Source organism: Felis catus, chromosome C1 (genome assembly GCF_018350175.1).
Source record: "Felis catus isolate Fca126 chromosome C1, F.catus_Fca126_mat1.0, whole genome shotgun sequence".
Taxonomy (NCBI): Eukaryota; Metazoa; Chordata; class Mammalia; order Carnivora; family Felidae; genus Felis; species Felis catus.
In genome coordinates this window covers 31,760,872-31,776,840 of record NC_058375.1, presented here as the reverse complement: position 1 = coordinate 31,776,840, position 15,969 = coordinate 31,760,872, and the positions used below count along the sequence as shown (strand labels likewise).

Sequence of the window (15,969 nt, the reverse complement as noted above, 5' to 3'; positions counted from 1 at the left end):
GCGAGGCTTCGGAATGCTGGCGAGACCGGCATGGCGTCCCGGAATCCTAGCGCGACAGAGGCAGCTGGAGAAGCTTGGTGAGGGCATTTCAGTGGGACAAAGCCCGGAGTTAGGAACGCACACGACGCACTGGCAGAACAGCAGCTTCCCGTGGCGCCCCGAGGAAGATTCAAACTCTTCCCTGCTGCTGGTCGTTCCTCGGTGACCCCCACCCGCACACCTTCCGACGCCGCCCCTGCCCAGCCTCAGTCGCTGCCTCCTGGCTACACACACCCTGTCGTCACTCCCCATCCCCTTACCCCGCGTGCTTTTCCCCAGAGCACTTATCCCACTGTTCGATGCTGTGTTATTCTGTCATTTGCACACCGATTTATTGTCCGTCTACCCCCAAGAGACTGTGTGAGCCTTGAGGGAGAGGACTCAGTCTGCCTGTCCCCTGCATCCCCAGCCCCTGGAGCAATGGCAGGGCTCAGTATGGGCTCAGTAAATAGCGTGGAGGTGGGTGGATGAGTGAGCAGTGGAGAGTCCAGGCCGGCAGAAGGAGGGGACCCCCGGGACGCAGTTGGCTAGGTTGGTGCCAGCCTGGGGAGGGCTGTGAAGCCCAGACTGAGAAGTCGGGGTGGCTTTTCAGGGAGAATCAGCAGAGCTTGTGACCAGCCAGGCATTGGGCTGGTCAGGTTTCAGGCCTGGGTGATTGGGAGGTGGTAGAGCCACCGACAGAAGCCAGTTCATTTGTTCCTTGAGACTCTGAAGTGTCGCTTCAAGGCCAAGCTCCGGGTTGGGCACAGGGGTACAGAGAGGAACAGCCCATGCTTCCTCCTTTTGACAAGCTTCCCGTTCTGGTGGGGATCCACGGAGCAGCAGGCGTGCGAGCAGGACCTTGAAAGGTGGGGAGGATTTGAACATTGAGAGATCTGGGACTGGACCCCGCCCCCTCAACCCCCCCCCCCACTCCCCACCCCCCACCACCAAGTAATGCCAGGGTGACAGGAAAGGGTGGAGAGAGCTCGGGAAATGACGGAGAGGATTCGAGAGAAGAGAAGGCAGGACAGGCAGGCCTCCTCCGGGACCTGGGATGGTATTCTGTCCTTTGCTTCCCTCTGGGGTCCCTGCAGGAGGAACCGTGGCGAAGCTGCTTCCTACCTGAATGCCTCTCCTGTGGGCAAAGACACACAGGAGGAGGGGGAAGTGTTCAACAAAGGGGCATTCTTCTAGCCATGATGCAGAATCAATGGAGGCTTGTTCGTCCTGCTGTCTGGGGAGTAGCCAGGCGTGCTGGCGAGGGGACCTGGACAGCAGGGTGGGAGCTCAGAGCACTGAGCTGCACCCGCTGGGTCCTTGTTCTGGCCCCACAGCAGCCACACCCAAGTCTTCCAGAAGCTTCAAAACAAAAAAAAAAAAAACCCTGGGTGTGTTGAGGGGAATGGGGTGGGTGCTTCCAGAGGACATCCGGGCCCATCTTCCCCTGCAGGGGGTGCCCTTGGACTCTCCCACGGTCATGGGGCGAATTTGCTCAAGGGCCTCGATTATCCAGAGCAGCAGCAACTTGGCTTCATGAAGCAGAAGACAGGAGCCTAAGTCCCAGCTCTGTGATCTCTCCCAGCCTCAGTTTCCTTATCTGAAAGATGGAACTAACAACACCCTCATCGCAGGTAGGAATTACTGGGTGGATCCAAAGAGATCGTGTGTGCAAAGTGCTTTGAAAACTGCATAGTGTCTGCACCGGTTAGGATGCTGGAAGGAGGGTTGTCAGTGGAGGACGCGGCAGAGAGGGTGCGAAACACACACCTTCGGACTCCAAGGTCAACGAAGGCAGCTCCTCCCCAGTCCAAAATTTTCCCCCTTCCCCCCTCCCAGCTGCCACCTCCAGGGAGAGGGGCAGGCCACCTCCCGGAGGCAGCCTGTTTCACTGTCGGGGCACCAAAATCCACCCCTAGAGAGCAGCCTTGTCTCAGACTCGGGGTGTGACACCGGATGGATGAGGCGACAGGAAGAGGGGGAAGGTCTGTGGCACAGGCCAGCAGGGTCCAGGGAAGGCGCTGGGAGGGTGAGCTGAAGGTGGCCAAGGTGACCTCTACTTGCTACAGATGCACCTGCCCAAGTGGCTTCCGCTTCTGCCTTGCCAGAGGATGGGGCCCTTCTGAGGAAACCAAAACGGAGACCGCAGGACGCGAGGCTAGATTCAGCCACGCTGACACGCCTCCCTTTAACTCACGTCTGCTTTTCACCCCAACCTTGAGAAGTAGACAGGGAAAGAGACTATTGCCCTCCTTTTCCAAATGAGGAAACTGAGGCTGGAAAATGAGGTGGCATGCCCAAGAGCATTCGTCCAGCGAACATTTGTTGACACCCGATCAGGTGCCAGTCCTGGGACACAGCGGAACGAGGCCCAGCCCGAGGCTGAAGCCAGGCCACCAGACCAGAGCCGGGAGCCTGCCCCACGGAAGCAGATTATCACTTCATTCTCCAGCCTTGCCTCTATCACCATTGTCTTCTGTCTTCAAATGCTAGAGACTGAGTCCGTGTTTGCTGATCTGGGGGAGGGAAAAATGGCATTTGTGTCGACTAATGTCAAAGGGAATAGAAAAAAACCTCCACGAGAGAGGAAAAGTATTTCTTTACATCCCCCACAACCCAAACCAAGGAGAGTAAACGCTGAGGCTCCTAGAAGGGCTTCTGTTGGGCAGGAGGGGTGATGGGGAGACATGGACCAGGGAGTTGGGTGCAGGCAGGGGTGAGGGGGCAACAGGAGATGGGGAGCCAGCAGCCAAGAAGGAAATACTGGGGTAGGAAGGAGGAGTCTGATCAGCATTTGTGTAAGTTGTGTTCTGGGATGCACAATGTCAGCCCGTGTTCCAAATCTTCAGTAACACTGGCTCTACCTTTATGGGGTACCTGGATTGGCCTTGGGGGTCTTGGCCAAAGAGCTAGGCCCTCCTTAAGGGTGGCTGCAAGTTGCCAACAGAGGCTGCTCCTATAGGGCTCTCAAAAATGGTTTCCATCTCCAGGTAGTTGAAAAATGATTCAGTACGAAGCCGAACAGAAAGATCTTTTGTCTCGAAACACAATGAATAATGAAAAGTCCTGTTGTGTCGCATGAGTGATCGTCCAATGTGATACTCCTCTTCCATAAGACTGGCTTTTTGGTGGCAGGTTATTTTTCCTCCTGGACCTGTTTTTCCTGGCTTGAGCCTCGTCGCTAGAGGTACCTCTCTCTGCAAACTCCAAGGACAGTGCCAGCCCCGGCCCTTCCGACTGCCCGGGCTCCTGCTGGCCACACACAAAGGGGCTTTGTGGACGCCCGCGAATCAAGCACGGATGCGTGATGGGGACAAGAAAAACTTGGTGACCAGGAGTGCTGAGTCTTGCCAATTCCTCATTCCAGCAGACATCGTCCCCTGGAGGGGGGATGTGGTAGAAGGCCATGGTTATACTTCTGTAACTGGGGGAAACCCTCGCAGGGTGTTAAAATTGTTTATCCAAATTGAATTTAAACTGTCTTGAGCATCTGCTGGCCGGATCAGCAGAAAGCCCAGGATCACCTTTTGTGGGCAGTGCCTTCCCTCTCCCCTGCTACTCTGACCACTTTGGGTCATTCGAGAATAGCCAGGGCTTCTAAAATCCAAGAGAAGTGAACGTGCTTGACTCTCACTCCCAAGATGGGGACGAGAGTCTCAAAGTCCAGAGGCAGTCGTGTGATGCCACTGTCACTGTTGCCCTGGTGTGGCACTCTCGCTGTGGTGGCTCTCCCGTCCTTGCTCCAAACAGTGAGAGTCCGTGGGCACCGCCGTCCCCGCACTAGGCAGGGCCTGGTCACCTCCTGGGCTTGCCTGTCAGTGTCCCGGGTCATCTGCTGTCAGGGCCAGCACTTCTGATCTCGGTCCCAGGCCCCAATTGTTCAGGTAATTCCTTGTAAAGGAGATTCCGGAGGCACCCGGGTGGCTCAGCCAGTCAAGCATCCAGCTCCTGGTTTCTGCTTCAGGTCCTGACCTCGCAGTTCATGAGTCCGAGCCCCGTGTTGGGCTCTGTGCTGGTGGCACAGAGCCTGCTTGGGATTCTCTCTCTCCTTCTCTCTCTGCCCCTCCCCTGTTCAGTCTCTCCCTCCCCCTCTCTCTCTCAAAAGTAAACAAATTTATTTACTCATTCATTCATTCATTCATTCATTCAGAGATTCTGAATTGCCCCTAAGCAGGGCCAGAACTTGGAAACTCAAAACAGTTCACCTAGTGGGGGCGGGCCAGGGGTGAGTCCTGAATGAAAGGCCTTCCATCCTTCCACCCCTTCCTTTGCAGGAAAGACAAGAGAGAGTTTGGGGCATCTTTTATGCTACAACAGAAAACAAGTTTTCAGCAGATCACCCCCACTTCTATTTCCATTAAAGAGAAGCCCTGTTTTGTTGTTTGGTAGGTTTTTTGTTTTTGTTTTTGTTTTTGCACATGGTTAGTTGCCTTCAGATTTCTAGGAAGTTTGGTGAGATCTAAGAAAATGGGTGACTGGACAATCGTTCTCTAATAGGCATCCTGAGACAGGGCTTTGGTGGAGGGGTGTGTTGTCCAATGACTGTTTCTGGAAAGTTGCACTCTGCCCGCCAGGTCTCTCAGGATATTCTGTTTGTTTCTGGGTAACTGCGTGAATCTCCGTGCCTTTTTATCTGTCTTCCTCTCGCTGTAAAGTTATAAAAAGAAGTACCAAAGCCTGCGGATGTCAGAAATATTTCGTAAGAAGCCAAAGGTCTCTGTGCAGTGTATACAGCAGGAGCTCCCAACCTGAGGGCTATGTAATTCTGGAAGGCTTTTGAGTTATTGCCAGGGATTAATGGACACCCATGCGTGTCCACATCACAGAGGCATCGATGCCAGGCTGCCTGGGTTTGAATCAGTTCCACCAGCGTTCTGTGTGAACTTAAGATGTGTTACTTGAGGGGCGCCTGGGTGACTCAGTCGGTTAAGCGTCCGACTTCAGCTCAGGTCACGATCTCGCGGTCCGTGAGTTCGAGCCCCACGTCAGGCTCTGGGCTGACGGCTCAGAGCCTGGAGCCTACTTCTGATTCTGTGTCTCCCTCTCTCTCTGCCCCTCCCCCATTGATGCTCCGTCTCTCTCTGTCTCAAAAATAAATAAACGTTAAAAAAAAAAATTTTAAATAAGATGCGTTACTTGAATTCTCAGAGTCTGGATTCCCATCTTCTGTGAAGTAGGGGTGATGCTAAAAGCCCCTAACTCAGTTATTATGAGGATTAAAGTAACTAATGCATGTAAAGGGTTGAGCTGCGTGCCTGACATAGTAACTGGTCAATAAATGTTTTTCGTTATTATTAATTGCATCACCGTTTATCAAATTCTTTTCCAGGCACTGGGCTGAACACTTCCCCTCCGTGATCTCAAATCCGCAAAACACCCCTGATTTACAAAAAGTGAGGTTCGACAACTTGCCCGACTGCCCCAGAACTTGTATCTTATGCTGGTTTTCAAAACTAGCTCTATTTGGCTCGAAAGCCTGCTTCCTCGGAGTTCTGTACCTGAACCAAACCGCAGACTGATGATTAACACGTCTTGTGTGCACAGGTAACAGTTGCATACTCTTCAAAGTATTTCACCGCCAGCCCAGCACAGGGCTGATTAGCAGAACGGGAGTTGCCTAGCCTGAGCTGGGGATGAAGGATAAAGAGGGCTCCGGTCCTGTGCCAAAGATGAAAGCTTTCGTTGCCGGACAGTGTCAAATCCGCAAAATTGTCCCCAGATCCACTTCCGGAGCCCATGCTCCCACCTTCCCCACAATCAGGCCGTGGTCTCTTTTTCTAGCGAATCCAGCAAAAACTACTCCAGGCATTCTCTTTTCCCATAAAACGTCCCTCCCAGGGGTGAACCTTTGAATTACCCTGCTGGATACTTCTTCCCTTGCAGCGAGGTGATCACAAACTTCGGTCTATACTCGCAAGTGAAATGTCTAGAGAGTGTGGCTTTTTTTTTTTTTTTTTTTTTTTTTTAATTTGTGGAGACATGAGGAGAAATTTCCCAAGACTTGAGGAGGGTGGGACTCAGCGCGGGGTGTAGGCAGTCACTATTTACCAATGAGGGCAGAAGTATTTCAATAATCCCAAGCCAATGTGGCCTCAGCGGTGGGTCCCAGCACTGAGTCAGCCCTGAATACAACGTGTGTTAAATCCAGCTAGACCGTGTCGATTCTAATGTGGTTTATACAGTATAAAAACGGATTTCACAAGGGCTTATTGACATTACGAATTTTCACAAACAATGGATACCACGGTATTTTTGTTGTTGTTAAAAGTATTCTTCTCTACCACGTCACTAACTGCTGCAGGCAAGGTCACTGGTGAATGCGAAAAGAGGGGGGGAAATTTGAAGGAGAAATAAAATATCTGCCTCGCCTCAAAGTGTCTTCTTCAGAATATTAATTACCATAGTGGTTTGAACAGATGTCCACGGATTCTCTGATACTTCTCCCTCCGGGAAGTGGAGCTTAATTTTCTTCCTCCAGGACTGGACTCAGTGACTCACTTCTAAAGTATGGAAAAGAAAAAAAAAACAAAACATCAATTTTACCGCGGAGAAACCTAGCAGACATGACACTAACCAAATGATTAAGGTCAACATCACCAGTAACAAGACACGATGCTATTATATATCCCCAGGTAGCACGCAAGGAGAAGGCCACCTCACTTCTGGGACATTCTCCCCCCCACCCCCACCCCACCTAATCCCCAACCCCAGTCTAATCGTGAGAAACATCGAACAAAGCCTCAGGTCGGCATACCTGACCAATGCTCTTCAAAAGCCAATGTCATAAAAACAACAACAACAACAAAAACCAACAACAAGGGAAGACTGAGAAACTGTCACAGATTGAAGGAGCCTAAGGACACGTTATGACCAAATGCAACGTGGGACCCTAGATGGGATCCTGGAACAGAGAGGGGACATTAGTGGGAAAACGGGTGAAATCCAAATACAATCGGTAGTTAATAGTGTTGTCCAACGTCAGTTTCTTAGTTTCGAAGAACGTGCCATGGGTATGAAACATCACGTCACGTTAAGGGAAGCTGGTGAATTCTCCCTACCATTCTCGTAAGTCTTGGGTAAATCTGACATAATAATATAAAAAATAACAAAGAGAATAACAACATCACAAAGCCTTCACGTTCCTCAATTACACAACAAAAGCGTTCACTCTCACCAAGATTGGGGGCTGCAGTTCGCGCAACCCTCCGCGGAATGAAAGAAAACCACGCCGCTAACGAAATGCGATGGGCTGTGTAGATGTTTCCAGCCCTCCCGATGGATGCACAGTCCGGAGCAATGGATGTCCTCCTGTGGCTGGCGTTATTCACACTCAGAGCTGTGACCTCAGGGTGGGGCGCAGCATGAATGAGACCAGTGAGGTTTCCCAGTGGGGCGGGGTGAGTATCCCAGCATGAAACGGAGGGAGATTGCGGGCTTTCACACAGTTAACACACACAAAGTTCTCAGCCCTGTGCCCGACATAAAAGCCCGTCCGGGGGCGCCTGGGTGGCGCAGTCGGTTAAGCGTCCGACTTCAGCTCAGGTCACGATCTCGCGGTCCGTGAGTTCGAGCCCCGCGTCAGGCTCTGGGCTGATGGCTCAGAGCCTGGAGCCTGTTTCCGATTCTGTGTCTCCCTCTCTCTCTGCCCCTCCCCCGTTCATGCTCTGTCTCTCTCTGTCCCAAAAATAAATAAACGTTGAAAAAAAAAATTAAAAAAAAAAAAAAAAGCCCGTCCGTAAACATTGTTTATTATTGTTTTTTATTAGGAGCTATAGTAATAATATTACCATTTATCAAATACCTGTTGTTTTGCAAGCACTGTGCCCCAAACTTCCCATGCATTACCTTCAATCCTTACAACATCCCCACTTTATAGGAGGGGAGGTTCAGTTACTTGCCCAGTGCTAGACTGCTCTGGAACTCATACTCATTGCTGGTCTGCGTAACCGCCGCCAGGCCTCCGTTTTCCGAAAGGTGAAAGGATAGAAGTGGCCCCAGAAGGGTGGCGCGGTGCAGTGGATAAAAGCTGAGGCTCTAAAGTCATGGAAACCTTTGTACTTTCCTCGCAGCGTTGTTAAAAAGACAAAATGGGATGAAGGTGGCCGTGCCCAGCAGGGCACCGAGTACACAATGTGTACTCAGTTCGTGTTACTGGAGCAGGATAATATTGGGAATTTTTACATGGAGGGTTTTTTTTCTTCGCCCAAATGTTTCTTGCTGTTTAATGGCCCTCCACTCATTGTCTGAGGGGGCGGTGGAGAACAGCCTTGGAGAAAGAAGTCATTGTTCCCCCCCTGAATGTCAGATTGGACTCCTAAAAGGATCCAAAGCAAAATTGCTTTGAAGAGCCGGGCATTCACTTGCAAGAGTCAACATATACCGGGGAGAAAAAAAATTTTTCCAGAATTGTAAAATCTTCTCTTTCACTAAACTTTCATGTGACACTTTAAATGAAACTCGGACGACGGAGAATAAAAGGTTTACTGAAGTGAGAGAGCAGGCAAGTTTCTCGTGTTGGACGAGGAGCTCTTCCTGTCTGGGTTGAGAAGAGATTCGAGTCTGGAGCCTGCCTCTGGAATCTTCTGCCCAGGGAGGGTGAACAGCCAGTGGATGTGGATAGAAGACCCCGGAGCAAAGACGCTTGTGCCTCGCTAGTGCTGGAGAGGACATCACCTCACAGAGGGCCGGGGGCCCACATGGAAGCCATACTGGTGCAATGGCCGTAAGGCTTATTTAGGAAAAGAACCTCACATTCACTCTGCCCAGGTCCACCCCACTTCCCACCCCTCTCCCAGTGCCAGTTATTAAGCTGTTGGCTCTTAACCCCAAACCCACCTCTCTGTTCTGTCTTGTGACACTTGTTTCTCCAGCTGTTTCCACGGCAGGCTCTGTCCATAGGGGGCGCTAGAGAGCACAAGATGGCCCCCGGAAAAGGACTTGAGGCTTCCTGCTGGCCCTTCCTTTGTGGCAACGTCACCTCACAATAGCTCTTCGCCCCGGCAGTGGCAACTGGTTCCAGTTTCCAACTGTTTCTCACATCCCCAGAACCGGCCTCCCTGCGGATGCATCAACACCAGCCACAGGCGTGCCCTCGTCAAGGGTCGGGGTTCCAGTTTCTAGATTCTAATAATCTCAGCTTCTCCCTCTGTCCCCCCATCCCGAGGGATGGTATCTGTTTCCTGCAGTCATACCTCTGATATCTCACTGTTTGCTTTTCCACTTGTCCAATACTGTTGAGCCAATTCCTTACATTAAGATTTCTCTCTTAAAACAGCCAGTGTGACTTCCGTTTTCCTGATGGGACTGACTCATACGAGAGCGTGACTCCCCCAAGGCCTTTGTGGGTCATGGTAAGCGTCAGAAGTTTCCAGTGGGGTGTATCCAAGCACTGGTAAGACACTGATTGTGAGAGACTTGGGGTCAGGATGAGAAGGGCTCCCAGGGCACAGCACTGACAACAGAGGCCATGACTGGAGCGCACTCTGGAGCGACACACGCTCGGGCCCAGCACCAGGCTGGACCAGTCATGCCAGCAGAGAAATGATGGGGAGTGAAGCTGACACCAGCAGGGCCAGCCCGCCCAGGAGCCCAGGCCGAAGGCCCCGGATGTCATCCTGAGGGGTGGCGGTTGGACACCATCAGATTTGGATCCCGATGTGACTTTTTGCCCAAACAAGAATACATTTTTGAATTCAAATCTTTTGCTTGTGACATCGTTTCAGATTTACAGAAAAGTCACAAGAATAGTGCAAAGACTTCCAAGATACCCTTCACCCCAACTCCCCAGATGTTAACATTTGACCGCATTTGCTTTCCCCTTCTGTGTGTTTTTCTGCAGTGTGTGTATCCTTTTTTTCTGAAATATTTAAAAGCTACAGACACACTACCTCTTTACCCCTAAGTACTTCAGCATGTATTTTTAAAAAATATTTATTTGTTCTGGGGGAGAGCACAAGCAGAGGAGGGGCAGAGAGAGGGGGACACAGGATCTGAAGCAGGCTCTGAGCTGACAGGCTGACAGCAGCGAGGCTGATGTGGGGCTCGAACTCATGAACCTGGAGATCATGACCTGAGCCAAAGTCGGACGTTCAACTGGCTGAGCCACCCTGGTGCCTCCTTCAACATGTATTTCTTAAAAACAAGGACATCCTCAGGGCACCTGGGTGGCTCAGTTAAGCATCCGTCTCTTGATGTGGGCTCAGGTCATGATCTCACAGTTTGTGAGTTCAAACCCTGAGTCGGGCTCTGTGCTGATAGCACTGAACTTCTTGGGATTCTCTCTCTCTCCGTCTCTCTCAGCCCCTCCCCTTCTCATACGTGCTCTCTCTCTCTCATTCAATATAATAAATAAACATTTAAAAAAAAAGGACATCCTCCTATATACTCACAGAACAATTATTAAGATTAGAGAGTCACCACTATACAGCACCCTTATCTAAGCTATAGACTTCAGATCTTACTGGTTGTCCTCAAATGTCCTTTATAACAAAAGAAAACGCAGGATCATGCATTTTATTCAGTTGCCGTGCAGAGAATAAACTTTCACTCAGAAATAAAACCGGGGGGGGAGGGAAGCTGTGATCAAGTCAGGCTCAGTTGCGAAAGAAAACAAGTCTTATTTCTGCCCGTCTGAGCCATACGGTGTAAATGCTGACCCTGCGATGAAGAACAGCGTTAACGACAACAGTAATAAGGTTCGTGGCCCTTTTCGGTCTTTCTGTCTCTGAGTCATTGGTGGTGATTTGGTATCAGTCAGTTGCTCCACAAAAGAAGTTATTGAGACCATGCAGCTTTGCAGGAAATGCAGAAGTTCTAGAGTTAGACCTGGGTGGAAAACGACGTTTGCCACTTGCTAGCGGCTGGCGTGACCCTGGCCCAGCTTGAACCTTTCTGAGTCTCTGCTTCCTCCTAGCCTTTGCCGTGGAGAGAGAAGTGAGCACCGCAGGACCAGGAGCCCGGTGGATCTCCGCTCACATCTTGGCTCTGGGCTTCCTAGTTCTGGGACCCCGGGCAAGTGTGTTCACCAGGTTGGGTTTGGGGCAGCTCATCTGCAGAGTAGGGAAAACCTGAACAAGGCGTCTTGCTGGGCTGTTGAAAGGAGGCACGGTTCTCGCGTGTGGAACGGGCCTGGCTTGTGGCATGTTCTGGACGAAATGTTGATTCCTTGCCATCAGCCCGTCTGAGTTTGGACATGTGACTCTTCCTCTCGAGGCCTCCATTTCCTCATCTGTAAAACAGAGCCAGTGGGACCCATCTCTCATGTTGTGGAGAGCGGGAATCACAAACAGAAGGGCTCCGTGCTCTGAAAAGCTTGGTGCGCTGTGGCCTTGGCAGAGTAAGCGACTGGCAGTCGGTGACAAAAACAGAAAGTGCTTTGCAATCCTGGGACCTGCCAAGAATGCGGGTGAACCTGTCCTTCCACTGCTGCCCCACGCTCCCACCCTCCCCCTGCCAGCAGCTTCCTCCTGCCTCCCTTGGGTGCGTCTGACGCTGGGCCTGTCCTGAAGCCTTCTTCTAGGAAGCCAGTCAGTCCTGCCTCTGAGAAGGGAGGAAGGATGTCACCTTGTCCTCAGCAAGTTGTTGGGCAGGAGGAGGGAGCTCCAGCAGTGCCCTGCTGCTGGGGAGAGAGGAAGGAATCTGCAGCCTGCCCCGGCTTTCCCCAGAGGAGTCCCTCCCGTGGCTTCAGCACATACCAAGTTCACAGTCAGATCAGGAAGGCAGAGGGGCATGGTGGAAAGGACTCTAGCCTGGAAGGAGGAAAGCCCACCGTAGCATTTATGGGATCAAGAAAGGGCCAGGCAAGGGCGCCTGGGTGGCTCAGTCGGTTAAGTGTCCGACTTCGGCTCAGGTCATGATCTCACGGTTCATGGGTTCAAGCCCCACATCGGGCTGTGCTGACAGCTCAGAGCCTGGAGCCTGCTTTGGATTCTGTGTCTCTGCCCCTCCCACACTCTGTCTCTCAATAATAAATAAACATTAAAAAAAAAAAAATTTTTTTTTTTAAAGGAAGAGCTAGGCAGCAGAGTCCTCTTGGGGCCAGAGGCCATTAGCAAGAAAGTCTGCCCTGGGGAGGCCAGCCAGGGAGGCAAAGTGCGGGTGTGTCCCAGAATGGGGGGTGGGGGGGCATGCAGCTCCGCCCCCTCGTGCCCAGACGGTGGAAACACACACTACGCGCCAGCCTCTGTGCCACACTTCTGTCACCTTATGGAACGTCCAAAGTCCCAGGGAGCTTGGGGGCATCCTCCTTTGACAACAGGAACAATTTGAGACCCAGAGAACTACATTGCTGCCTCTGGTCGGTGTCTGCTCTGGAGTGAAACCTGGATCTGCCGGATTCCAAAGCCCCCGTTCACCAGCTTTGCTCTCCGAAGCTGGGCCAGGGCTTTCCTGACCTTCAAGGGCCAACGCCTCTCTGGGTGCAGCCCTGTAATCTTGCCAAGTCAATCACGTATTCCTGTCCCTGGACTGACACACTCTGGGGATCCCAGATCTGGCGGGGACTGTCCACGTCCCCTAGCACTCACCAAGAGTATCTGTAATTATATGTTATATGTGCCTTCTCTCCCACCCCACCTGACTGTGGGTTCTTCCAGGCACTGAGTCTAATTCCTCTATTTATCTGCCCACATGCCAAGCAAATGCCAGGAATGTAGTAGGAGTTCAGTAGACGTTTACTGGGTGGACAGAAAAATGAGGTGGAGTTAAACTCTCTGTTTATCAGAGGAAGCATCTGAGACCAGTGCAGGAGGGCAGGGACTTGCCCAAGGTCACTTGGGCCTGTCCCATTCCATCCAGGGTGGTTTCCCCTCTATTACTCAGTCCTGGCTCAGGCCCAGGGTTTTGCCAAGAAAGAGAGATGGCATTTAGGGATCCCCAGGGGAAGCCAAAGACCCCATCTGTTTCCTCAAGACCCTCCCTTCTGTAAGATTAGGGATAAGTCCCCAAAGGCAGCTGGGCAACCAGACCTTAAGACACTCACCTTAAAAGGTAGACTCGGTCGCCATTGAAGCCAGAATTTGCTGACCTGAACAATGAAAACAGTATAGTAAACAGATTTTGTTCCATATGGTAAGTGAGGCTAGCTTTGTGTCTTGTGGGCCCTGATGAATCTGACTTGAAAACCAAGAACTGGGAAGTAATTCTGAGTCTATAAGGAAATAAAACCCAAAGATTCCACTGTTGCCCATTATCTATTCATTCATTCATTCATTCATTCATTCATTCATCTGTTCATTCTTTCACTTATTCATCAATGTAGTGTTTCCTAAACTCCACTCACACCATATTACCTTCGTCACTTTGCCTTATCCAACATAAGTTATAAGCTTATTTACTTCATGTTTTTCTTTATTTGATTATTTTACTTAAGTGAATTTAGCCACAGCTTAGGCAATAGTATAGTTTATTTAAATGCAACTGGGGGGCGCCTGGGTGGCGCAGTCGGTTAAGCGTCCGACTTCAGCCAGGTCACGATCTCGCGGTCCGTGAGTTCGAGCCCCGCGTCGGGCTCTGGGCTGATGGCTCGGAGCCTGGAGCCTGTTTCCGATTCTGTGTCTCCCTCTCTCTCTGCCCCTCCCCCGTTCATGCTCTGTCTCTCTCTGTCCCAAAAATAAATAAACGTTGAAAAAAAAAATTAAAAAAAAAAAAAAATAAATGCAACTGGGAGGGGCGCCTGGGTGGCTCAGTCAGTTGAGCATCCAACTCTTGATTTCAGCTCACGTCATGATCTCACGGTTTATGGGACACGGTTTGTGTCACGTAGGGCTCTACGATGACAGTTCAGAGCTTGCTTGAGATTCCTCTCTCCCTCCCCCTCCCCCTGTGCTCTCGTGGGCGCACGTGTGCACTCTCTCCCTCTCTCAAAATAAATAAATAAACTTGAACAAACAAACAAACGACTGTGAGACCAACATCATGTCTGTCCACATACTATCTGAAATCACTTCCCATATCACCCTTGGGTATCTTTGCACTCATTCATCTCTCCTCTCTGTCTCAGTTTCCCCACTTGAGAGGTGGATGGCATTTGAATGCAAAAGAGTCACACCCAGCAAAGGAAAACACAGAGACTAGATGGAATCAGTGGGAGAAGTAAGCGGTCAAAGGCAACAGGTTTATCTGTCATGTTTCTGAGCCGTGACTCAGGAGACAACACAGGAAATCCCTTAGGATCGGTCTGTAAACCACCCTTTGGAAACTAAGAAAACCAAGTAGGCAAGTCCCAGGAGCTTTAAACAGCCCCAAAAGCACAAACTACACACACTTCACTAGACCCTCCCAGAATCTTCTGTAGTTTCCAGAGGTGCAGGGATCCCTGATAGAGAAAATGTACCATTGAGGATGCTTGGCACTGAGGAATGACTAGGCAGAAAAATGACCCAGCTGGCCTCCTTCCTCCTAGTCCCCAGGACAGGCCAAAGGGAAGTAGGTTCCCTTTTGGGTACCTGCTCTGCCTGTGTCTATTTGACCCCAACGTGGACAGGGAAGGAGAATGAGGCCCATCTTTGTTCTAGGCAGCCAGCCCCTCCTTGTCTAACTGATTGGCCAGAGGTAGGCACCTGCCTCAGAGGGAACCACTCCAGAGGCCAGGCTGGGTCAGTCAGATTCCCAGATTTTAGAATTAGGATGAGGAGAGCCCAGACAGTTAGGTACAGGTACAGGTCAGGTAAGGTAACATATACTCACTGAGGAGGCTTGCTCAGAACGCTCATTTGAGACAGAGGCCGGAAACCAGTGTTCTGGAAGAAGCATGGGGGGCAGAGGAGGGGGGAGGGGTTGCTGGGCACTCCCAGAGAGCCTTCCGTCCGGATGGCTTGCCAGTCCCAGGAGCGAGGTCCTTGTGTGACTTGCCTGCCCTTGAGATCTGTGAGATAGCCCTGACTCCTCATATTGAATTACACTTCGTGCTTAAACTAGCTGGAGTGGGCTTCTGTTTCATGTAACCAAATCAATCACGGATACAGTGAAACCAGTCTTGCAGCCTCCCAATTTAGACTTGGCAAGCCAGGCACTAGCAGTCATGATAGTAATGACCCCCACCCTTACATCTGATTGGTGCGTTATAACTTTAAAAGTCCCTAGCGTCGGGGTCACCACTTCTAGCCTGGGAGGACTGGCCCCAGACTACTCATGCAAAAAACTTCTCTCCCAAGAGCACAGTGGGAAATACGGAGCCAGGCAGACCCGGGGGTCCCAATCCTCTGTCCACTTAACCTATATGACCTATTGAACTTCTCTTAGCCTCACTTCCTCATTTCTACAAACTAGAAACTAGAAGAGTATAGACCCTGGAGTTACCTCCTCCGGACTCTGCCGCCTCCTGGCTGATGATGACCTTGGGAAAGTGATGTCACTTCTAAAAGCCTCAGTGTCTTCAACAATAAAGTGGGGCTAATAAAGTAGTTGTTGTAAGGCTTGAATGAAGTATGCAAATGTCTAGTGTGTGAAGCCTGATCAAACTGTGCCTGAAGCCTCACAATCCCTAGACATTTGAGTAACATTAGCCAATAAATTCCCACAGCATTAAAAACGAATGTTTGGCATAACATCTGGCACATAGTAAAAGTGTTCAGTGTATGGTAGCCATAATAATAACTTATTATAATAATAAATTATAGCATGAGGCTGGACACATAATTATTAATCAAAAATCATGTAGTATAAAATACACATTGCTCAGTGCAGAGGGTTCGACTTGACTTGGATTAGTAGGATCACTTCTAACAGAAAAAGAAGTCTTAACTGATAGCAAGCTTTAAGCGAATCGACAGTAATCACCACCAAGCTAAATGTGATCTTGAGTCATACTAAAAAAATATTGTCTCTAGGAGATGGGAGGTGTTAGTTCTGTCTCCCTCAGCCCTGATCAGACAGCACCTACAGATGGGAAGGGGTGGGGCTTGGGAAAGTGTCGCGTAAGCGCTCACTTTCCAAGGAAAATAGAAGTTCTTT

General features: G+C 50.6%; 2 long non-coding RNA genes across 2 annotated transcripts; both read right to left on the bottom strand.

Annotated features, from left to right (window-relative positions):
• Positions 1-346: 346 nt before the first annotated feature.
• Positions 347-9,344, bottom strand: LOC109502261. The gene is made up of 4 exons (XR_006584210.1): positions 8,854-9,344; positions 6,418-6,518; positions 1,144-1,380; positions 347-879 (listed from the first exon to the last, which is right to left on the bottom strand). It is a non-coding gene; the product is annotated as an uncharacterized LOC109502261 (long non-coding RNA).
• Positions 9,345-10,544: 1,200 nt separating this feature from the next.
• Positions 10,545-15,115, bottom strand: LOC123379579. Its single transcript, XR_006584211.1, has 3 exons — positions 14,704-15,115; positions 12,998-13,042; positions 10,545-11,245 (listed from the first exon to the last, which is right to left on the bottom strand). It is a non-coding gene; the product is annotated as an uncharacterized LOC123379579 (long non-coding RNA).
• Positions 15,116-15,969: the final 854 nt, after the last annotated feature.